This window comes from Megalobrama amblycephala, linkage group LG17 (assembly GCF_018812025.1).
Source record: "Megalobrama amblycephala isolate DHTTF-2021 linkage group LG17, ASM1881202v1, whole genome shotgun sequence".
Lineage (NCBI taxonomy): Eukaryota > Metazoa > Chordata > Actinopteri > Cypriniformes > Xenocyprididae > Megalobrama > Megalobrama amblycephala.
This window is the reverse complement of record NC_063060.1, coordinates 14,744,620-14,769,649: the sequence shown is the minus strand read 5'-3', so window position 1 is coordinate 14,769,649 and position 25,030 is coordinate 14,744,620. Positions and strand designations below refer to the sequence as shown.

The window sequence follows — 25,030 nt, the reverse complement described above, 5'->3', positions numbered from 1 at the left end:
TCTGGCCAATACTGAGCCGCCATTCGGATGTAAACACTGAAGCTCTGCAATGAAAATAGTGTAGCAGTATGACAGGGGACAGACAAATTTGTTGAATAAAGTTGTTTTTGTTTTGTTTTTGCGCACAAAAAGTATTCTCATCTCTTCATAATATTAAGGTTAAGCCACTGTAGTCATGTGGACTATTTTATCGATGTCTTTAGTACCTTTCTGGACCTCAAAAGGTGCAATGTCGTTGCTGCCTATGTGTGGGTCAGATACCCTCAGATTTCATCAAAAATATCTTAATTTGTGTTCCGAAGACAAACAAAAGTCTTATGGGTTTGGTATGACATGAGAGTGAGTACTTTCATTTTTGGGTGAACTAACCCTTTAAAGACTATTTGTATCATATTCTTCTAAAGAACTAAAGTAAACTAAAGTAATGCATTACTTTTAAATTTACAACAAAATATCTAAGTTACTTTTTTCAAATAAGTAATGCAATAATTAAATGTTAAATAGATCAAACATACTTTATGTATTTAATCGCACTTTATTAACCATTTTTCCTGAAGTTGGAGTGTTGTAGTTTCTTCTCCTGCATCCTATTTTTTCTGTCCAGTTGTTTTTCTACTTTGCTTTATTTCTGGATTCAATCATATGCTTGTTCTTACGTACTAGAGCAAGTACGCACATGCACACTCTTTAAAAATGGTGCTTTAAATCTCTTGACAAACTAAAATATGTAAATGACATTTGTATATATTCGAAATAAAAGATATACATTGTAATTAATGTCAGCTTGCTTATTTTGCTCAAGATAACGATTTATTAAGTCCACGTGTCATAAAAACAAGAAACTATGCTTCTAACCACAGCTCGAGAGCTGTCGTTCCAACCACACAAGTTTGCGATACAGTTTGCGAATGTTCGTTTGAACGATGGTTTTAGGAAACACCATATCGTTGAACTATGTAAGTAACGACAGAATTTGCGAAGTTAGTTGGCTAACAATGCTTTTGGGAAATGCACCCCAGAATGGCTGAAAGGTTTGTTTGAGCTGTACCCTCTACTGTACAGGTGTGAATTTGCTTTTCTTTCAGCCTGAGGCTTATTAATTTCCACTTTGGTGTGAAAGGGCCTTTACATTGGCAAAAAATAGAACTGTTTTTTTGTTATTAAAAAACAAACAAGCAAGCAGGTGAGAAAAAGTAACACAAAAGTAATGTAACAATACTTTCCATAAAAAGTAACTAAGTTATGCAATTAGTTACTTTTTAGGGAGTAACACAACATTACAATGCATTACTGTATATTTAAAAGTAAGTTTTCCCAACACTGCAGTATACATCTATTTTAACCATACCTGCCTCCCAATGGCACATTAAAACAAAAATAAACTCTTTCCAAACAGTCTCTTCCTATCTAAGTGGGCAGATCTTTGCCAGAATAAACTACAAAGTGAACCATACTTTTATGCTGATAGCAAAAAGTCTTAATATGAGACACTAGATTCTTTGAAGCTTTTCCCATTAGGAATACTAGTGGGAACTAAATATCAAAGAGGGCTGTACTTAATTTATGGTTAAGAAACATTCTCTTTTTTTTTTTTATATCTTCATCTAGTTTCAAACAACACTGATTGACAACAGTCTTTTCCAGTGAATATCACCTTCATTGGCCCTTGTTCTCTCTTACAAACTCCATCAACACTGTCTCAGTCACATGTTAGTCCCTGTAATTCCTCAAAGCTGCCGCAACCTTCCCGGCCTGCCATGAGCGGAACTATTCATGTCAATAGACAGACGGCCATGGGTTAATCCTTGTGTTTCGCTATGCCAATATAAACTCGGCTTTGTCTGAAAATGAAACTCGCCTGTGACGGACATATTGAAGCCCAGAGAACCCTGTGTGGCTCGTATTAACAGCAAATCTGCCCTCTCAAGGATTCATCACTGTGGCTTTGAGGTGTGGTGCAATTTCCATTTTCAACACTGCCTCCTTGATGTTCCTTCACAAAATGTCTCATATGCCTAATGATGTGCTGATGAAAGAGTGTATTATACCCATGGTACAGGGGCTGTGCTGAGAAAAGGTCTGGAGCTAAAAAAGGATGCTAATGTAACATGATGCCCTGAGCTCTTTAAACTGGTGTGAGGTGCCGCCGAAAGTGTGACAGCAGAACAAGCACCCCTGTGTTTGTACCTGGGCCTCTGGTGGCCCGCCTCACCTGTCCACGTGTGCAACACAAGCTAAGATCTGTCACGCAAAAGATCTTTGTTTACAATGGTCCAATGTTCACATACCAGTGAAAAAAAAAAAAAAAAATTAAACAACTGTGTTCACTTTAAGTGAACTTTTTATATTGGTCTAATCGAAAATCATGGCTTCCAGTTTAAACCTTTTTTGTTATTTGGCTAAAAGCAAATAACACTTCCAAAGAAAAAATAAATAAATAAATAAATAAATACACTGTTTTGCTTAAATATTATTTTGTCTTGACACCAGAGTGTTAATGTACAGAATATGCTTTACTGGCTAAAGAAATTATGTTTTTATTTATTTACTTACGTATTTTTTGCATTAAAAAAAAGACATCGTATTAAACATTAAGGTCTTTTGAATTTGTCAGCATTTATAGAAAATAATCAAAAATAAACATTGACTAACAAAATGTTTTTAGTTTTATCTTAAGTGAAAATTTTACTTTAATATTATAGCTAAATTAGCTTTTGTTTATGGTGAAATTAATGAAAGCAAATGGGGATTGACAAGAGAAAAGGAAAAAAAAAATAAAGAAACAACATAAACACACACATACAATATTCTAATAATCAATTCTTTCCAAAGAGCTATTGTATGGCTCCAGAAGACATGGAATATAGTGCACAAACGGTATCAAACCTTTATAGCACTTGTTTACTATTTTGAAACTGACATTCCTAATCCACCTCAATCTTCAAGATATGGAAAAGAGCAGCCAAAAAACTCTGCAAAATATCTCAGTTTGTCTTTCAAAGAAAAATTATAATCATCTGGATTTTAAACAATCAGGGCCACATTTCTTAAGAGGACAGTAAGCCTTACGTAAGCAATAAGGTACAAGAGGCTATGCTGTATCGTGAATAAGTCACGGCTGAAGGGCGTTATTAGGCACGACGTGGGCGTTGTTAGCCTCGAGTACCTTACTACTTTTACAAAACGGTTACCACACAATACAAATATTAAAGCCAAAAATATGTATCAATGCAACTTTCATGAAGTTTCATGAAGTACTCGAGGCTAGTGCTGTATCATGAACAAGTCACAGCTGAAGGGGTTGCAGGCACTCAGCTTCGTATCGTGCCTAACAACGCCCTTCAGCCGTGACTTATTCACGATACAGCACTAACCTTGAGTACCTTACTGCTTTTATAAAACGGTTACCACACAATACAAATATTAAAGCCAAAAATATGTATCAATGCAACTTTTATGAAGTAAACTTTTACTAAAAGCCTTCCTTCCGCCGGAAAAAAAATAGTCCCTGACCTTGAACAGCAACAGAAGTTACATTAGTACGCCATTAGATGGCAGCAAAGACCGTCTTTATAAGTGTGTTAGTCAGTAGCGAAGACTTTTACATTGAAAAGACTGAATTGTTGTGAACAAGACAAAACTGACAAGTGCTTTGACTAGCGCTGTCAGTCACGGAAAACCCCTTAACTGCTAAAAGTACATCAGACATTTAAAAGATTTTTTTATTATGAACATAGGACTGACCTGAAGGAAAATGCTAAATCTGAATGCAGGTAATAAACCCGCTCTCTCGATCTCTTTCTCGCAATACTCTTCTACATAATACAGTTAGCTTCAATGAACAATATCAACTGAGAACAAACAGTTTACATTGCTAAGAGTGGTTGCTAAGGGTGTTGTGTAGTTGGGTGAAGCGGTCATAGCCGTGTTTTATCTTGAATAAAACACAGCTATTGGCCAATCAGAATCAAGGACAGGAACTAACCGTTTTATAATAGATCATAACCACCATTGGATCCGATAGTTTCTACAATATACTTATGATGTGGCCGAGGGCGAGTATAAATGATGACAGATTTTTCAGTCCCACTTTATATTAAGTGGCCTTAACTACTATGTACTTACATTTAAATTAATAATTTAATACAATGCACTTATTGTGTGCATACAAGTTTTTACATTGTACTTATATTTTAAAAACACCTGCATGTAATTACATCTGTAATTAATTTCTGTAATTACATTTATAATTACACTCTTGACATATCCCTTACACCTTACCCCTACCCTTAAGCCTACCAATACCACCAAAGCTTTCTCTAACCTTACCCGTATCCCACCTCAATAGTAGCAAAAGTGTTTTGCAATTCAATATGAACCCAATAAGTACATTGTACTTATTTTTTGATGTAAGTACATAGGAGTTAAGGCCACTTAATATAAAGTGGGACCGATTTTTCATTTTGGGGTCACTTATTTCAGACTTGGTCAACACACGTCAAGTTTCAAAACAATCAGTTGTTATCCAGTTCACATGGCAATGCAAAATGTAAAGAAACAAGTACTCATAAATGGTTTTTGCATGTATTAGTCTTGCAAGGCCAGACATGTTATCTTCAGTACTCGGGTAATATCACACACATACTCAGCGTTTGTATGCGCTCACTCATAGAGCCGCTCACACCTTCTAACAGCCTGTTCTCTTCTCGCAAATCACACAGCTCTGGGTTACAGGTTACAAAACGCCTGTTTGCTGACAGCCGCTGGATGGCTGTAACCCACATCCCCTTCCCTCATGCTGATAAAGTGCTGCGATAAGCAGCCTGGCCCCCGGCCCTCAGGGGCCAGACTCACAGAACCGCATGTCTGAAACAAGAGCACTCAGTGATTTGGAAGTAGGAAGGGAGAAACGCTGAGGAAGAGGAGATGCAAAAAAGACTTGTGTTTGGAGGAGAGGACATGCCCTTCTGTTTGAATATATTTCATGTTTCATTACAGTTGAGCAATATTTTGGACCAAATTTTACTGTGGGAGGGTTTGCAGTGTGACCAACAAGATTAACATGGAGGAGATGCCTGTTGATTGTTGCTTTATCCCGTCAGCGGATACCAGCCCTGAGCCTAAACCTCTGTTCCACGTCATCCCAGTTACTTGAACAAATGATGTTGCTGCAGGTCAAGAAAATGGCACTTCAAATACTAGCACATTGGTTGCTAGAAGAATGGATTTATATGTCTTTGAGTTTAAGGCCACATCCACATTAAACAGAATAAATCTGAAAATGTTTTGCCCTTCCATCTACACTGAGACAGCATTTTTATCCAGTTGTAGTGAGGACTGTGAAAATGAAGGTATTTGAGAATAGCAGCATGTTTGGTCATGTGACCCATATACAGTATCTACCCAGCTAACAAATATATATTCTAAGAACATTTTGCCAACTTTCCCATTAAGTTTAGAAAACGTTATTCCTGAATGCCATGAAGGTCCAAATGCCTAGTGTTTTATTTGTTTGGTTGTTGTTTTTTTGTAATATGAACATAACTGGAATGTTCCATTTTAAATTTTTTTAGATAGATAACTCAACGAACATCCTATTAATGTTACTGGAAGAATGTTTGTTTATAACTTTCAAAGAACCTTGCCAGAAAGTTCTGAGAACGTTCCCTGTTCCCCATTTAGTGTTGTGAAGCAGAGCCAATATTTGTATCTGTGTCTGTAACAATCTCAGAATTTATTGTAAATAGTAAACAGATAAAAACGCAATTAGGTGGGGCTTTAACAGGAAGTTCGTAAAATTACTTGAGAACATTGTTTTAAAAGTAATTCTGTTCCCTTTGTATAAGTCAGAAAATTGTACAATATCATACAATGTTTAAAACATCCAAATAGACATTAATAAGTAGGTAGTAGAAAATGTGTATGATTTAGTATGTTAGTTGATATTGAACTGGTTTCTAAGAGATGCACAGAGACGGCGGAGTGGCTACTGTAGGTTTTTGCTCATTTGATTCAGAGTTTACACTTATTTAGTTCACACTTGTGTAGTGATATTAGAGGTTTATATTATATATAAAAATATGTCGTTTCCTGAGTCACCCGTTATCCAACAAACATTCGGTAGATTTCGTTATTTGTTTTTAAGTCATTATCCATGCCTTTCCAAATACTTTATTTGGGCTCGGGCACATTCTGTCACGACTGGGTCTTGTTGTATTCAATGCACGACGAAGGAGATATCTACAAATAACATTTAATGGAACACCAGGAACAAGGGGAAAAAAAAAAACAACCAACACAAACACACCCCACCAGGAAATTACACACCATGTAACTTAAACAATACAGGACAAAGACTGGACTGAAACTGAAGGCTTAAATGCACAGCAAACAAGGGGTTAACGAGACTAAATTAACAAGACACACCTGAACTCCTGAACTGAAGACACGAATTAATCAGTAACCAAGGAGACAAACAGGCAGGCACAAGGAGAACTGAAACAAATGAACAAACTAGAAAACTAAGAAACTGAAGACAGGGGAATAAAAAAAAAAAAGCATGAAAACGAATCAAAAACAAAACTCAAAACATGACAGTACACCCTCTCCTGAAAAAGGCGTGTCCTCATGGCATAAAAGAGTCCAACAGAGGACGGTGGGTGGGAGGAGGGCGTGGAACAAAGAAAAATCCAAGGGGTGGGAGGGTGGGTGTCCTGGTGGCTGACTAAGAGAGTCTTAGACAAGGCGGGAAGCCTCCAGGGCGGTACCGGTGGTACAGGGATCCAGGGAGGTGCAGGCAGTTTTGGGGCCCATGAAGGCACGGCAGCAGGCACACTGGAGCAAACTCAGGGGCTGGAGTAGACACTGGAGCGGATTCAGGGGCTGAAGTGGCCAAAGGAGTGGATACAGGGGCTGGAGAAGACACTAGACTTTTTGGCTTCAGCCATAAGTCTTCCATTGGCTCTGGAGAAGACTCATGCAGGGCAACCATTTTGGAAAGAGTCTCATTCTCAGTGGTGGCCATCTTGACCGAGGGCTCAGGCATGGCGGCAGCCATTTTAACCGAGGGCTTTGGCATGGAGGCGGCCATCTTGACCGAGGGCTCAGGCGTGGCCGCGGCCATCTTGCAACGAGGCTCTGGGATGGCGGCCACCTTAATCACTGGACTGAGGACTTGGGGAAGTGCACAATGAGAGAAGCGTCAGGCCAGCTCACCTGATGGGAGAGCTCAAGAAACTCCTCCACATACCTCTCCAAAGGACGACCACTCTGCCTCAGTCCCCACAGGCGGTCCTCAGCCAGGCTCATCTTTTTCTGTTCACACAACAGGACCATATCGTAAACTGTTCCATGTGTGCAGGCAATTGCCCTTGCATCTGAACGCTGTTCCCCAAAATCATCGGCAAACTCTATGTCGAATGCAGTATTGCTGGACATCTCATTACCACTGAGAAGAAAATACTGATAATTCCCCATGCGGCTTGGATTCTCTATCATTTCTGTGAGTACTGAAGATACAATATCCAAATAAAAGCACTTTATGTAAAGCAAATGTACCACAACCTTCATGATCGCCATATGAAGTTACTGCTACATGCTAGTCTCATCACAGTAGCTACATTAACATGCACATAAATAATCTTTTAATAATCAGATTCATGGCTCAATCAGACGGAAAATCCTTCATCTAAACACCTCGACCAATCTGACTGAGCTCGATTCATATGAAATTTCGGTCAGATTAGAAGCGGTGGTGTAGATCTGAAATAATACAATAAATAGGAAACAATTAGGCATAAACACTTGAATCCAACTATTTTCTCAATTGATTTACCTTGTGCTGTGATATGTTTACACAGACTCGGCTTAATAATAAGAGCATATCTAATTTACATATGTTTTACATCTCATGATTACTTACTACATAATTGGTAAAAAAAAAAAAAAAGCTTTGTCAGATATGTCAGCTTTCAGTATCTCATAAGGCAAAACAACAATACCTGTGGTAGCTCCTTTGACATTACAGCGGTGGCTTTCTCCGGTTCTGAATGCAGCGACTGCTTTGGTGGAATCCGGCTTGTCCAGTAGATGGTCAAGGAAACGGAAACGGAAACGGATGCGCAGATCCGCTTCCTTGCTAGAGAAGCGTTCATTTTTCCGCTTGCAAATTCCGCCATGTAAATAGCGAATCCGCCATGGCGCGAGCACAACAGGCTTTTAAAGGGAATGGGAGATGAGACTCTGAATGGTTTATTGCACGTTACGCCCAAAACACACCCATTGCTCATTAAGAGAATATAGACAACCCTTTTAGACTATGCGCCAGGCGTGCCGACCATTTTCCCCATCCTTAAACTAGCAAAAGTGGATTTGGACACGCCCTAAGTGCACCTGCGCCGGGCGCTTTTGACCATGTGCTTAGATCATTAAAATAGTTCCCTACATGCCTATAGACTGAATATGTCTATGAATATGTGCATGACATCACAGTGTTCACAAATTTGCATTTTTGTTGTTTACACGGAGACAATATTGGTATCGTTTTAAAAAACGGTTTCGGGAAACAGTCATGACTAGCTATTTGATTTGTTCAACGATGCATCGTACTGTGGTAGTTCAGCAGCGAGTTACATCATTGTTCGGGAAACGCACCCCAGATCAGTAGCTGATATAGATTAAAATATGACAATATGGCATTTCCAGCATTCTAAATGTATGCATAAGCAATGAGCTGTTAAGTATTTTATAACTGAATGTTTGTTAATGTTATTCGTGAAAGTTATTATAAAGTGTCACTGAAAAATCTTCATTGTAACAGATGTCAGAATTACTTAAATCAACAATCTGAGTCTTTATAGGATTACAGCCAGTGAAAGTCTTAAACCAGAAGACCAGTGTGTGTGTGTGTGTGTGTGTGTGTGTGCGCGCGTGCGCACGTAGCACTAACGCCACCAGCTGGGCAGAGCTTGCTACGTGTTTATGTTAACTAATGAGCTAATTACCCAGCTGAACTTGTGTCATTTCACAGGAATGCCGTGGCGCTCAAATGCGCACTGATTATGGGCCATTTCCTGTCAGTCAAGACGCTGACAACAAGGGCCTCTTTTTCTACACTGTTTGCTAATTCGAGTACAAGCACTGCCACAAGACTTGAAGATTGTTATTAGACTCTGTCATCTGTGAAATACATGCTCAGTACACAAAATACATCACCACATGCCTGAAAATATGACTGGATAATATGTCCACAGTGGAAACTCTTTAACCCAGTCAAAAATATCCTTTGAAATTCAGTAAATTGTCCCAAATTGTCACAACTAGATCCAAACACCAAGCAAAAAGATGACAGCTGAATCATCCTCAAGTTGAGGCATAGAACAGAATTTACATTAAAATCAACGAGGAATCAAAATTGAGGCAATTTTTCTAATTCATGTTCCACATATTATGCAATTAATCACTGCACATTATTCCAAAGAATACAATAGTTTCCCTTTTTATCTTTCATTAAAATGTAATAACTTGCTTCACCCCTGAAACATCTTTCATTTACGGCTGACGTCACCAAGACCTTTAATTTTTCAACCCTCCAAACCAACGCTCATTACTAAGGATAAAATAGTCCCACTAATACTATACAGTATTTCTGTGGAATTTCCTGTTTCACTCAAAAACACGTCAACCAATCACAATGAAGACATGACCCCTAACCTAATCTTATTGAGATTCAGGCATCACTAGACCTTATATGTGCTCATTTTTGTTCATGGTATAGCATCATCAACTTATATCTATTATAGTCTTAATAGTGTCAAGTCAAGTCATATCAGTGGAACCTCATGACTTATATTTATGCCAGGTTGTGAAATTTGTGCAAGCTAAAATACAGAGCTACAAATTATAATGTTAATGTTTCATGAACATTAATGTTTATTAATTATTAATATAGTTAATATGTTTTATGCCTTAAACAGTGACCATAAACAGTCATTCTGTTTTTCATGCCATGTCATCATCATCATTGTCAGTATAGAGAACAACATCTAAATAAGATATTGATCAGACATGAGCTCTGTCCACGGATATTTAGACGTCTAGTGTGTGTTGATCTTGCGATCTCATGTGCATAAACATGCAACTCCAGTGTAAAGAATTGTGCCTTTTCAACTAAATCGCACTGGGAAACGGATGGGGAAGGAAACGTTTCTTTGGTGTTTTTCTGCATTGATGGAATGACTTCCCGCCCTTGAATAAAGAACTGTTCCACTCTCAGCCTCCGTCTGGAACAACCTGCTCGTTTCCTGTCCAGAGGAACCTCCCAACAAAACAATAAGGAGCAGGACTGTGTCGGTCGGACGGACTCACACCTGACTCATAGTATTTTGCTTTATTATTCTTAGTCACATGTATTGGTTCGGTGGAATGCACATAAACTATTTCATTTTGTAATGGGCTTTGGCTGTTTTCTAGCAATATGAATCAGCTTTGCTGGGGTGGTTTCGAAATGACGGCTTCCTTTTCAGTCATTTTATGTTTATGTATTTTCATTTTCAAAGGCAACAAGGGAATTTTAATAGTAACTGTGATCACTGACACTGTAACATTTGTCTTGTAGTTTTCATCATTTACATGAAAGAATCATTGTGGGTAAAAGGACATCAGGACTAACATCTATATACCCAGAAGAAAATGTTATTGCTATAGATTTCTCTTACATAAATCACAAGACTTAATGGGTATGTTATATTTTAACTATTGACTTGATTTTTTCACCTACAAAAAAAAAAAAAAAAAAAAAAAAGGACATGAAACATTTTTGATACAACCTGTTCTTAAAGGCAGGGTATGTGATTTGCTTCAAAAAAAAATGTTGTTATGCTGGTCTCTTAACAAAATCTCTTCACATCCCCATGGCAATCACTAAGTTGAGTGGTCTAAATGTATTAATATGTATTTATATCATCTGTGGAAGGTGTAGGACCATAAAATGTTCATCCAATCATATCCCTCGGTACTATGGGACACGATAGGATGTCCTACCTGCCTGTCCAAGTATGTTTTTACATACCCTCGTGCACCCTGTTCGTGCAGACATCATACGTCATCAGCGTATTTCATGCTATGTAGAGTACAGACATAAACAAGTAACTAGCACCGCAACCAAATCAGCAGCCACCTTTTACAGTTCCTCCTGAACCAAAACAACAAGCTAATGCTGCGTTCACACCATAACTAATTAAGCCGTAATTTGGAAGAGATGGAGTGGTTCGTGACTCGAATTTATTAATGCTGTTAATGAATCTGCTGCAGTTAGGTGTTATAGGTCAGTGCTCTTTAAGATGTTTACGTTCATTATTATATTGTAATGTCGTGTGCTTTGAGACATGAGGTAGTTTAACCGTTTCTCATGAAGCTTTTGTTTTCTCCCTGCTCTACGCGTACATGTGTTTTGGAGGAGGCGTGGCTTTAGAGACGCTCTGAAGGGAGGGTGGGATCTTATGCTTTCAAAGCTAGCTTGCTATTGCTAGCCTCTCCGAAAATGAAAATGACCTATACCCTACCATTAACAATTATAACAACTATCCTACTACTTGTTTACTACTTGTTACTACTTGTTTCAGAACACTCAAAAAGTAGCATTCCCATTTTGTTTGCAAAATAATGAAATGGAATGTTCCCTTAAAGTGTTAGTTCACCCAAAAATTAAAATTCTGTCATTAATTACTCACCCTCATGCTGTTCCAAACCCGTAAGACTTTCATTCTTCTTCAGAAATCAAATGAAGATCTTTTTGATGAAATCTGAGAGCTTTCTGCTCTCCATAGACAGCTATGGAACTGAAACTTTGACACTTCAAAAAGTTCATATAAGATTGTAAAACTAATCCTTATGTATTGAGCAATTTAGTACAAATTTTCAGAACAGATTGAATTTAGGCTTACATTAACTTAAACATTAATCAACTCACACATCAGGTGTGGTTAAGGGAAGCTCAAGCATGTTTGCTTGGCCTGCAAGAACCAACGAGGTTATTTCTTGTGTGTTACACAGCAAGTCTGAGCTTCTGGAAGAGGCATGTTCTCGCACATCAAGCAGGTTCGGCTGAGCTTCTGTTTATGTTCGCTGATCAATGTTATGTGAATAAAAGCCTAGATTAAATCTGGTCATCATATAAAAGTCTCCAAAAAAATTGGACAAACTTTTTGAAGCTTGACAGTGGTAGTTACGTAGTCTGTCTATGAAGGGACAGTAAGCTCTCAGATTTCATCAAAAAGATCTTCATTTCATCTTCAATTAATGACAGAATTTTCATTTTTGGGTGAACTATCCCTTACTGTTCATATAACCAAGAATTAAAAAGTTTGAGTGTTTTGAAATAGCATTTTAGCAAAACTTTCTTATAACATATTTTTTATTGGCTGGGATTCTATAAAATGGATGCAGATGGCATAGCTTAGATCATTGTTAAAATCATTTTACTAAAATATATATAAAAACTATATAGAGATCATTTGTTCCTGAAAGACATTTTGGAGTCATACTGAGATCTCTGACTTTTGATTGCACATTGTTGAAATCTCCTCTCAAACTATTTCTATGATCTGATTCTGAGAATGACAAATTAAATTCTGTCATTATTTACTCACCTTCATGTTGAATGACTTGTGAATTATATTCCAAGAGTTATATTGAATAGTGAATAATGTCTTAAATTTCAGTCTGTTCCTCACACACACAGCTGTCATACAGCCTCATTTACTTTCATTGTATTAAAAATATAAGTAAAAAAAAAAAAAAAAAAAAAAAAATCACCAAAAGACAGAGATTTTAATTTTTATTTAAGATATCTAATATGTGACATGCCACATCATCATTTTTTCTCACATCAGTGGCAGTTTGCCGATTCAACGATTCAGAACTCTGATTGGCTGTACAGTTTAGTCAAGTCACCTTTATTTATATAGCGCTTTTTACAATGCAGATTGTGTCAAAGCAGCTTCACAGTGATAACTGGTACATAATTTTGGCTGCACAGCAGCTCGTAAAGAAAATGGTGTCAATGCAAACAAGTCAGTTCACAAGAATAAAAGCAAAAGTGATGCAGGCGAGCAAAGAAGTCAAGACGGCACAGACAGAAGGCTGTTATAGTTTTAGGTCATCGTGTCTGAGAATTCCAGTACGCAAATATTTTCATAACATGAGCCACCAGGAATAAAGAAAGTGATCAGCATGATTGATATTCAAAACGGTCAGCAAACGTTGCTTTGTTTACGGTTTGTATATCTTTATTCCTAGTTTTTGAATGACGAATATAGACTACTGATACCTGCTGATAGACAGTTATTTCCTTTCACACAGCCTCAGAACACACATGCTAGTTGGCAGTCGACTGTAGTCTTTGCGGTGTGTTTAAGTGCAGCTTTTTGTCCCAGACACAGCCGACGTGACACATTTCGTCACCATTAGTTCTTTGACGTTGGCTTGGAGTGTCATGACCTTTAAAAATGATTGATAAACTCATTTGTCATCAGTGTCTCTGTCCTCCCTCCTTATCTTCAGAGGTTTCTCAAACATTTCAAACGTTCACTCCATTTGGTCAAATGGAGAAAACAGAGGGCTCACACTCACAGTCCTAACTAACCTCTAATATCACTGGCAACAATGCTTTTCACCAAACACACCACCTTTCTCTTCCCTTCAATAAACTAAGGGAAACTAAATGATGCTAACATGATTTTTTTTTTTTTGGGGGGGGGGGGGGGGGTTTTCTAGGTCACATAAAACAAACAAATATATGAGTTGACAGAAATACACTTACACTGGACTTACAAAAGTCTTTGGAACAATCATGGTAAGTTCCCCCACTGATGAGCATTACTGTATTAAACTAAGGGAGAATATTTACAGTGGGAACTGACAACATGAATTAGGCAGACAAATTTATCCAAAGGGACAGACAGTGCACTTAAGATGTGATCACTGGAGATTGTTGCTAGCCAATAACAGACGAGTTACAGAAATATATAACATGAATATTTATTTAATGTCTTCTCAAGGTTTTAGCTCAGTATCATGTGTAATGTTCTGTGAAAAATTACATTCTCTGCATTTTTACTACAGCGATAATGCAGTGTCGAGCAGTGATTTTTTTAACCGGGTATGCTGGGTGGTGTGTCATGTAAAAAAATGTGGCCAATACAGTTACGTTGAATGGGTTTATAGCTATGTGAGACGCTCGCAATCTCAGTGTTAGTTTACTCATTTGCTTGCTCGTGACAAATAGCAACACAGCGAAAAGTATTTCTAATATGTTGGACCTTTTATTGAAAGTAGCCCATATTTGCCTGAGACATGTCTTCACAAGCAATGTGAAAGTAAAGTAAAAGCTTTTCTGTGTAAAGTAAGAGCTTTTGTAATGTTTGAGTCAACGGAGGCGCGACATGCGAAAGGTGCGTTTGCAAAATATGCTGTGTTTTTGTCATCCGCTAGGTGCCGCTCGTGTCACACAAACAACATACTTCACCTTTAAACCTATCAGTTTAAGACATAGATCTAAATCAGACACGACAAATAAAAAACACCATTGTGTCAATTTAAATGTATGCCAGAAGTATTTTTTAAACTAATAATTAAAAACAAGTATAACATAATTACAGAAGAGGATTAGGGCCAAGCAATAATAAAAAAATAAAACCATCTCGAGGTTGTTAAATTACGAGAAAAAAACTCGTTAAATTTCAAGAAAAAAGTCGAGATAAAATGTTGAGAATAAACTCGTTAAATTACGAGAAAAAAAAACGTTAAATTTCGAGAAAAAAAGTCGAGATAAAATGTTGAGAATAAACTCGTTAAATTATGAGAAAAAAAATCGTTTAATTTCGAGAAAAAAGTCGAGATAAAATGTTGAGAATAAAGTCATTAAATTATGAGAAAAGTCGTCAGATTACGAGAACAAATTCGTTAAATTAATGAGTTTATTCTCAACATTTTATCTCAACTTTTTTCTCGAAATTTAACGACATTTTTCTCATAATTTAACGAATTTGTTCTCGTAATCTAATGACTTTTTTCTCGTAATTTAACGAGTTTATTCTCAACATTTTATCTATACTTTTTTCTTGAAATTTAACGAGTTTTTTCTCATAATTTAACAAGTTTAATCTCGAGATGGTTTTATTTTTTTAATTATTGCTTGGCCCTAATCCTCTTCCGTACATAATAAGTATTAGCAGCCTATTATAAAAAAAAAATAAAATGTAATTATAATAAATATAAGTAGGCTATAATAAATAAAAATATCAGTATTCTTTAAAAAATAAGTTGAAATTGTGCAAACTGATGACTTTTAACAAACACAAAGACTATCGATTAACATCCTCTGATAGGCCTAGTTACAGTGGGACTGTCTTAAGTTTTGACAAGTTTTTCATATAAAAATTCTCTGTGGAGAAAATGAAATACTATGAAAGTAGTTTGTTATTAAAAAAAAAAAAAAAAAAAAAAAAAAAAATTGGCTAAGTCTAGTTAGTTTTGTATCAAATACAATGTGATTTTCGGTGATCGAGATCTGGCAGCATCATCATTTTTCCTCTTGGGCGAGCGGTCCGCTCAGAGCTTATCCCGCCATGAAAACTCCCATAGACCAGCAAACCAATGAGAACGCGGGAAAATTATGATGCTCCATAACAAAAGCGCAAAGGCGCAAAAGCTGCTGTAGATCAGCTTACCCGGAAGTCTCCGTAACTGGCAGATTTAAAGAAAATTACCGTCGTTTGGCAAATAAATAAATTACGGACAGTTACACAGGCATTACCAATCATGCAGGCTTTATGGTACACCTCAAACAAGGGATTTAATAGTAATTTATAATGTTAATATTAGTTGCCAAGTCCAGGAATGGCTTGGGTATGCAGAGCATTCGCAGCTTATATGGACCGCACGCCACTGCAATAATGATAATAACAGTAACCAGTTAAACCAGAACAGAAAATATCAAAGCCTGGTGTATTGATACATACTTGATACAGTAAATATCCACATTAACATCCCAATTAATTAGTTACTGTCCATGTGACTATTTGTGTGTATGTGTGTGTGCGCGCATACAACATTTAATTATGACTTAAAATTCCCTAAAAACTTTAGAAAAGATATTAACCTTTAATAAAAGCCATTTGCGTAGATAGATAGATTAGATTTATTGATTGATTGATTTTTATTAGTATTAAGATTTCCCCCCTGGATTTGTACATTAGTAATATAAATTGTCCAATATTAGATCTCTCACACTGCTGTGCGGCTTTTGACATGATTGTCATCTGCTCTGTTTGCTGACATGTGTCTCACATTGGTTGGATGTATATTTTTGGTCTTCATGGTCTGGCCACTGAATTCAGAAACACTTCAACCTCCGACTGCCAAATCCGCACCACTATTACACAATCACTTAACCAGACCCACGTGTGTGTGTGTGGCGCGTCTGTGTCACAATGCAAATATCTGACGTGCTACATTATTTAAATATGTTTAAAAGATGCTGTTTGATGCAAAGACAAAACAATATTTTTTTGCACAAAAAAAAGAATCTCTGTAAATAAATATCACATTAATGGGGAATGCACACCTCTGTCTTTCCCTTGCAAGTCTCCAGTATTTAACTTTCTGTCAGTTAGAGTCTTTGCGAGCATTTCTCTTCTGTGCTGTGATGGCTGTTTGCTTTTGTTTTTAATTCTTGTAAATGCTTGAATGAAAGGAGGTGTAGACACTGAGCGATTGCTCACAGCCACCGAGGTTATTAATAGATCAGGAGCAAACATGGGGGTGAAAGAGATGGACAGATGGAGATAGAGGAGAGAGATCTTCTGCAATCATCTGCTGGGAAATTTAATTTAAAATGATCAATAAGTCCAAGTCTAGTAGACAAAAACGTATTATATTACATAATAGTTCAGGTTTTCCTTTGTAATTTAATAAATATAAATAATATTACCATTTTGACTTGACTACATAGCTGAAATTTGTGGTAATATAAGAATAGAACAGAAAGAAAAGAAATAAGAAATAATGTTGGGTTATGTTTTATGGAGAGTTTACATAAACATAATGATTGTTTATACTGTACAAACTGTATATTCTATCCCCTAACCCTAATCCTAAACCTACCATCACAGAAAACTTTCTGCATTTTTATACTTTCAAAAAACATCTTTCCGTTTTCCTCATGGAGACTATAAAAAAAAAGTCCCCACAATGACAACGATTTCAGATATTGCCATATTTTTAGGGACATTTTGTCTCCACAACACAGGGTTTACCAGGACCACACACACACACACACTACAGTTGGAATACATGTATTCAACATTAAAGTTTTTAAACAATTTAAATAGAATCCAAACATGCATAAAATATACAAAAAGTGGTGACCTTTCAAAATTGTATTACAAGAATAACATTTAATATAGAAAAATATTTTTTTGACATTTTAAATTGCACGTTAAATGCCGTGATCACAATGGTATTACAGAATAATGTTGTAATTTTATGCTAATATTATGAAATCATATTGCATGAGAAAGTAATTAATATACAATCACGAAGAATAGAATAAAACAATAAAATCAAAGAGAAATCTGCATCAGTACTGTTTAATCCAGGAATTGTTTGGAAAGTCTGCGATTTTTCCAGGAAAACTGATCAAGTAGTATTTCCATCAACAAAACCGAAAACACAATCAAAATCAAAAGAGTTCATCTATGTTACTTCAGCATATACTGAAAATTATAAAATGGTTTTCCCATGTGAGTTTTTTTTTTTTTCTTCATATATAAACGATGTTGAAAGAGTTACATTTGCAAATGTCTTTAAAAGCCTCTGCTTATTTTACACTTTCTAATCAAAATACATCAACTGCCTTTCAAGCTAATTAAATGAATATGGACAAAAGCTCCATTTGTTTTTGAAATGATCCTGAGATTAAATATATAGTACATGTTTATTTATGTTCAGTAAAGGTAAAATCATTTTTTTTTTAACTATTTGTGTATTATACAATATACAAGTATGGAATGAAAAATACACTGTATTGTATTAAGATTTAAACTGCAGTGATGTGATATGCATATAACATTTCTTTTTACAGTAAATTTGAAAAAAAAGTATACTTTCTCACACAACTTACTTTTTACAAAAACAAACACAAATCACTTATTCTTTAGCAAAGAAGCTACAGAATACAAAAGATCTGTTTTAATATGCTAACCTGCCAGAAGAACTTCCAGTGTAAATTTAGTAAATGGTTAAACACACACACACCCTTTCCGCTCCAACTGCCAAACTTATGGGATCAATCAATTAAGTGCAACATTCTTTAAATAAGTCTGTCTACAAAAGTAATTAATCACAAACTCCCCTCCCCCATTTCGTCTTGATATTAGCTCAGTGTTAAAACAATTAAAGAACAAGCAATGCTTCACTGGCCACTATAATCAAATCTCTTGCTGTTTTGAATCACATTTTACCAGCCGTTCCAGTCAGGAGAGAAACTGAGTACATCAGGGAGGAATAAAAAAAGAAAGGCTGGTTTGAGGCCTGAGGTCTCCAGCCCACTAATGGCAGCGCTGGAATCAGCTCTCCTGCGGCGGGCATGTTTTCCAGACGCTGGAGGTCCGAGCGGCGGATCACTCCCCCTCTTTCAGGGAGAGTCGCCGGGGAGGACGAAAGCCCGAGCACTGTGGTGAAAAATGGCTGCCTGCTCTCACCATCTATGCATGCACCACTGAAAGCAACACTTCACATGCTGACTATAATATTATCCAGGTCCAATAGTCACTAGTGTTTGCAATATGGGGGGGGGGGGGGGGGGGGGTATTGACTGAGAGATGTGACTAGATGTAGCATTATTTAATAATACGGAATAATTCTTATGTAATAATATTTAATACTTACAGATGATAATGCGCTAAATACATAACCTGGTAAAAAAGCATACTGATTCTAGTTTCTACTTCATTTGAACTTTTGCAGTCAATTGTTTTACATCCATATTAGTGCTTTCATTTGTTTTGATTTTCATGTAAGGATCAGTGTTAGGTGTAATGCATTACTAAGCAATTAAGTACTGTAATTTAATTGCTTTTCCTTTGAAAAAGTAAAATAAGGGATTACTCTTAATTTTTCTGTAATTTCATTACAGTTACTTCTGATATAATTGCATTAAATACTGTATAGACTATAGAATAATAGTGGATTTAACATTAAAATGTATGTTTTTAATGCAACCTTCTCCCTTTAAATACTGTTTAAACACTGTCACGTAAAGAATGATTTATTCATTTTTATATTATTTATTTGTCTATCCTTGTATTGCTCAACTGTTTGAGGCTGATTTGGGATTTAGAAAGTAATAAGTAATGCAATACTTTTTCGAGAGAGTAATTAGTACAGTAATATAATTACACTGATGAATGTGTGATTAGTTGCTAGTAATGAATTACCTTTTTTAAGAGTAACTTACCCAACACTGATAAACATCTAGACAGACACGTTGAACCAAACGTTCAAGAACACGAGAGCTTTAACAGTCCTTGAACATGAAGAGTGAATCAAGTGGGTTTGAAACAGTTCAACAGAGCAATGAACTAAACATGAAGCTGTCATGGAGAATTCAGACACTTTGTTAACACATTAATTAAACACAATAAAGACAGATTATGTTATTTATCCTTATTAGATTTCGACTAAACATACTCAAATCAGGCAATGATGGCTGCTCCAGTCATATGTCCTGAAAACATTACTTTTGCTTTGTTATCCATCTGTTATTATAGTTCTGTAAAACTCGAAGAATGCACAAACCTAGACACAATTAGGCTTTTATTTATGCCAAGAGAATACCACTCTCTCTCTCGATCTCTCCCTCTCTCAGTATCTGCCACTGACCTGGATCAATCCCAGAATGCTTGGCAATATCTATCATCAGGTGTGCAAGCTCCAACGGCAACGAGCAATTAGAAAACAACAACAAAACCAGAGCAAAATAATGATTGTAGTGAGTTTTTTTTTTATTTTTATTTATTTTTTTTTATTGTGACTCCAGCAGGTCTGCTCACAACCCAAAAAACACGTCTGTTTATAGAAACGGCACAACACACTTGTCTCACCTGTCTTTCACCAGCTATAGCGTGTTGATATTTGAAACACCTCATTTAGAAATTATTTTAGTGGCGTGTGGGTGCGAATTATGAAATTAACGTTTCAGTAATGCAACCACAGGTTATCACCATTGGACACAGACAGAGATTAACAATACACAAAATTTGATGATAACCAGTGTAGACGTTCATCATGGGTGATATGATGTCGGTTTGTCAGTTTGAGACAGAGTTATCAGTAAAGGAGGAAAAGATATGGACAGATGATATTCGTTCAAGTGAAAAATTAGTAACATCATTATTTTAAAAAAGGAGATATTTATACGCGAGAATGTTATTATGTGTCCTGATATATGAAAGAGGAACCTCTGGACAATTTCAAAGCAACGAAAGTACCTGACAAAGCAATGCTAGCATTCATATTCAACTGACACTGTTAAAACTTATAATAGCAGCACAGAATAAAGTTAGACCTCCATATGAGTCGCCAAACAACAGAATCCAGGTGGGCAGACGCATTTCTTAGTAAAGTCATGACCCTACAAATAGCCCGACGTACATCACCCTCCCACAATACATTCTAAAAGCGGTGCCAAGTCAACATCCCTCAAGACTTTCATTAAAATTGTTAACATGCAATCAAGCAAGAAGCACCCCCCACCCCTCACACGACTAGAAATACCACCGGCCTTTTAAAACTCCATGCGTTGATGAATCCACTGGCACATGATCATTGCACGCATTCTTATTGCCCCTGATTTACGTAATATTTCTTTCAGCATTTCGTTTCTTGTTGGCCCCCTAGGAAGCCGACGCTGTCAGCCTCAGCTGTGCGACACTCCAAATATTTAGTGTAATAGCTAGTTACTGCGCTCGTGGTGTCAGGAGGAGTTGTCAGCCCAAACCTCTGGCTAATTAAAAAGTCAGGGGGGGCTGTGTTTATTTCCACTGCCGGGCCCGTCGGGCAGCCCCGTGCCCCTTTAAATCACTCCTCAGCACTGAAATGCTGATGCAGGGGAGAAACCCTGACTAAACATTCCCAGAGAGAGAGAAAAAAAATCAAGATTACCAGAAAAAATCAAATGCAAGTGTTACTGAGGAAGGACAGTCATGCGTCTGTTGCAGCAAAATAATCGCTTCTTTAGTCTGTGTATATCTGTAATAAGAGTATTCATACAGTAATATCATTAATGTGTTCTCAAGTTTTTTTTTTTTTTTTTTGTAACTATACATTATTATTGTAACTACTATTTATTTTCAGTGTTCAGGTTCTCTTCCCCCCCCAATAATAGATTTATAAATGATTTGCACTGAAAATTAATTCTGATTGTGATTAATAAATAAGGCCCATTTTATGTAAAAAAATAAATAAATAAATAAATAAAAATAAATCATGCAAATGTAAGATTTTGAAACTGACTCAATAAAAGTAAATATGAATAATAACAATCAAGGTTTGTGTCTCTCCTTTAATTTAGTTATTTCGTTATAGGTGTTTTGTTCACTTCAGAAGTTTGTGTGTATTAAAACAAAAAGATTTCAACGTTTCCATGCCTTTGCATTATTTATTTTTCAGATGTATTTTATGTAATATTTTTAATTGTTTTATCCTTGTCTCAGACCCACAAATCCATTATAAAAACTGGAATTCTTACATAATAAAAAAAATATACATGATGATCTAAACAAATAGTGAAATAACCACAAAATATTTCAATATTTATATGATAAAGAATGAAAAATAGCTGTGCAGTTATTTCCTCCCCAAAACAATGTTGCCACTGATAAAAAAAATTTATCAAACATCAGTGTCCTTGTTTAGCAAAGAGACTGCAGTCACTTAAAAACTGAAATATGACACAAAATCATGTGAAGAACGCAAAGAAAAATCTAAATAAACTTCACTTTTGAAAACAGTAATTTTGTAAAATTATGCAAAAGTATAAAAAAATGATATTTGCTTTTATAGTAGCCTATATATTAAAACGCTGCATATGAAATTAGCTTTAGAAAGGCAACTGTATTTACCAAGTTTAATCCAAAAATGTTTTGTCATTTCCGTCTCAGAAGACTACTAAACACAACACATAGGCTAGGCTAATTTGAAATGTGACAGAAGTGACACTGTGGTGGAAATGTTCAGAAGAAATGACAGAATTCTCTGTCCACGGAGCCAAAATGGCCATAGTTAAAGAAACACCTTCAATCATGTCAGTATTGTCAGTAATCTATGATCTCACCTGTGTGATCTCTCCTCCCCTTCCATACGGCGCTCTAAAAGACACACGCTTGTTTTCATGTCCATTATTGCGGGGTTTCCTTTTCGCTGATGTTATTTCTCGTTGCTTTCTAAATGACTTTTTCCTCACAATCTAGTGAATAAAACACAATGAAGTGTGCAGCAGCAAAGTCAGACTCTCTGTAGTAACTGTGGAAGTGTTGATGTGCAAGCATGACAGCTGACTGCTGCCATCTAACCGCAGAGAGCAGTATTACAGGCCTGATATCTAGCGCAATCATTCTGTTGCCAATCACTACTTTAATCATCGTTTCTGTGTATATCTGTAATTCTACAATATTCAGTATTACATTCTTGAGATTGTATTTTTAAAAATACATCACATTATTTTAGTTACTGATAACAAATGTTCAACTAGCCCACAAGTCGATGAGTTCCAACAATGTTGATGTTCTTTCTTCTGACGTCTTTCTATAGTCTTCTACAAAGTGACCCCGTTTTTTCTTTTTCTTTTTCTTTTTTTTTTTTTTCTTCAGTTGGCTACTGGAACTCCAGTAACGTTGTCTGCAGTAACTCACAGTGAAACCTGACTCTCAGAAACGCTTGACAGGAAATGCATCAAAGCTAAACATAAATAGCAATCAGAGCACAAGTAAACCAATCAGCAGCTTTGTTACTGAATATGCAGCAATCAATTAGTGGATGGATTTCCGTGCATTTTAACGAGGCGAATCAAGGCACTTCTCACAGCACGTTATGGACAATTTGCAGTTTGTTTTACTCAAATGAATCCCAGACCCTCTCTGGCAGGGCAGACTTTCAACAAGCTGAAACTATTTAGCCTGTGTTTCAGGTAGGCCTACTGTACATGCTGCAGTCATCAATGCTACATATTATAGAGTAGTTAACATAATTAGGAGTTTTATGCTTGGCAAAACTCAGTAAAACTGGTGCTGAAAAGTGATGTTTACTGTATTTTTTTTTTCTATAAACACTGACTGTCCAAATTAATAATAATAATGATCAAAACATACATTTGAAAGGTATGTACGAATGAATGAATTATATTAATAAATATATTAATTATAATTAACTAGGCCTACTGTATATTAGCACATACCTGTATGCACATCTTTCTGTTCAAAATGTTTACAAATGGGTTCCATTTTATGAAAAATTGCTGATGAGTCTATGAATCCATTGCTTAATGACTATCCTTGATTCTTAAGTAGGCCTGTCCAGTAGCATTTTAAAGCTAACAGGTATGAACATTTTTCCAAAACCGGTTAGGAGAGGTGAGACCTGAAACATAGTAGATATTATGATGTTATGTAAAGTGTAAATTAAATCATTCATGGTCATTTACTCACCTAAAAGCCTTTTGGTTTTATTCACAACAAAATATCCAAAACGGCTCTTTTCCTAACAATAAACTTGAATTATGACCATGTTTTTTTCCAGCTTAAATTTCAGCTAAGATTGAGTTTCATTCTGCTTCTCACACACATCTATGATATGTGTGTGGATCAGACATTCATACTGTATGGTCTCCACAGAAGCAAGAAAGATGCAATGAAAGGGTGAGTAAATAATAAAACAGTTATCCTGTAGAGTCACAGCAACTTCTCAGGAAGATTCGTAGTGACAAAATAGCAGGTTACATCTCCTCATATGAAACTCGGACGGAATTGTTTTGAATTTCTTTGGAATTTTACTTTTAGAATCAGCAATCCTTTTCTTTTATGACATCATGCTGTTAAACCCCTTTTGAAACCATTTTAAGAGTGCATGAGTTGGTATCAATGACTTGTAAAGTTTCAAACAAATCAGTAGTGTACATTAAAAATACAATTTATGAAATTAGCCTTACAAGGCAACTTTATTTAGTCTGCCAAGTTTAATCCAAAACGTGATATCTGTTGTACAATAGAGTGCTGCAGGGAGGGCATATTTTTTGGCCAAAACCTGGAAATGAGTTAACATTTTAGAACTTCCGTTTTCAGCGTCCTCAAGTCAGTGGGATTTTTTGAGTTGGTTTTTGGTTAAATGCCTGAAATAAGGTCTGTGGTGAACACAAGCTCAAGATATTTTTAATGTTTTATTTTACGGCATAAAATACATCAGAAATCCCACCTGGTGATATTTTTAAAGCTTTTACTTGTTTTGAAAAAGGCAGCAGTTAACAAGTGGCTAAATGTGACTACAGATGTTGTCAGGGACATTAACCGTCATCACACCGAACAGATAAACTCTATGCACTAGTCTGCTTTCACAACCTCATTGTTTTAATAAACGTGTCCTTGCAAACTTTCAGGGATTTTTTTTTTTTTTTTTTTTTTTTTTTTTAAATAAAGACTAAGAGTTGACTGAAGCTTAATTGTGGTGAGTGACGTTGAAGTCATGTGACTGTGGTGTAGTTTGTTTAGCCTACGTTTAGCTTTTCACATCTGATGAGTGTTTAGGCTTCAAAATTCATGAAAGTTGTGTTCATTTTTTGAAGATTATCATGATGAACAAAACGTGTCTAAAAGAATCATAAACTTTTTGTTGGTCACAGAGTTCATTTTCTGAATCCAAAAACCAATAGAAAAATCCTGTTGTGTTTTTCTTGAGGGAACCAGGCTGATATTAACTTACT

The 25,030-nt window shown here is 36.2% G+C and overlaps 1 long non-coding RNA gene across 1 annotated transcript in view; it reads right to left on the bottom strand.

The window, feature by feature from the left end:
- Positions 1-23,210, bottom strand: part of LOC125251165 — a 47,864-nt gene extending 24,654 nt beyond the window's left edge. Inside the window, exon 1 of the long non-coding RNA XR_007180934.1 lies at positions 22,394-23,210. This is a non-coding gene — a long non-coding RNA (uncharacterized LOC125251165). The remainder of the gene's footprint in view (positions 1-22,393) is intronic.
- Positions 23,211-25,030: the final 1,820 nt, after the last annotated feature.